The sequence below is a fragment of the Eimeria mitis genome, genomic scaffold (assembly GCF_000499745.2).
Source record: "Eimeria mitis Houghton genomic scaffold, Emh_scaff1010, whole genome shotgun sequence".
NCBI lineage: Eukaryota > Apicomplexa > Conoidasida > Eucoccidiorida > Eimeriidae > Eimeria > Eimeria mitis.
This window is the reverse complement of record NW_013567063.1, coordinates 3,896-4,567: the sequence shown is the minus strand read 5'-3', so window position 1 is coordinate 4,567 and position 672 is coordinate 3,896. Positions and strand designations below refer to the sequence as shown.

Below are 672 nucleotides of genomic sequence, written 5' to 3'. Positions count from 1 at the left end.
AATAAAATAAAATAAAATAAAATAAAATAAAATAAAATAAAATAAAATAAAATAAAATAAAATAAAAAACGAAACAAATAGAAAGAGAAATACACAAAGAGATAGACAGCATAGAGACAGCAAAGAGAGAGACAGAGACAGAAACAGATAAGGGTTTAGGGTTTAGGGTTTAGTAAACCCTAAACCCTAAACCCTAAACCCTAGACAGATAGAAACACAAAAGAGAACCCCGAAACCCTAAACCCTAAACCCTAAATGTTTATTATTTTGTTTTTTTTATTTGTTTATTGTGTAGCTCTATCGCAACAAACAAATAAAAATAAAAATAAACAAAAAAACAAAAATAATAAACAAAGAAACAAAAGAAAAAAGAAACAAAATAATAAATAAAAAACAAAGCAACAAAAATAACAAACAAAAGAAAAAATATAAAAAACAAAAATAAAATAAATAAATAAATAAAGACAAAGAAATATTAAAATAATAAATGAAGACAAGAAAAGACGCAGAGTCGTAAACAGAGAAATCCTACAGCAGCAGCAGCTGTTGCTGCTGCTGCTGCAGCAGCATCTGTTGCTGCTGCTGCTGCTGCTGCAGCAGCTGGTGCTGCTGCTGCTGCTGCAGCACGACTGCTGCAGCAGCAAACTGTTCTAAGGCCTTAGCTCATTGGCC

At 31.0% G+C, this 672-nt stretch overlaps 1 protein-coding gene across 1 annotated transcript in view; it reads left to right on the top strand.

Annotated features, from left to right (window-relative positions):
• The window catches only part of EMH_0027410 (uncharacterized protein), a gene marked incomplete at both ends in the record, with an annotated part of 8,767 nt that overhangs the window by 7,384 nt on the left and 711 nt on the right, over nucleotides 1–672 (top strand).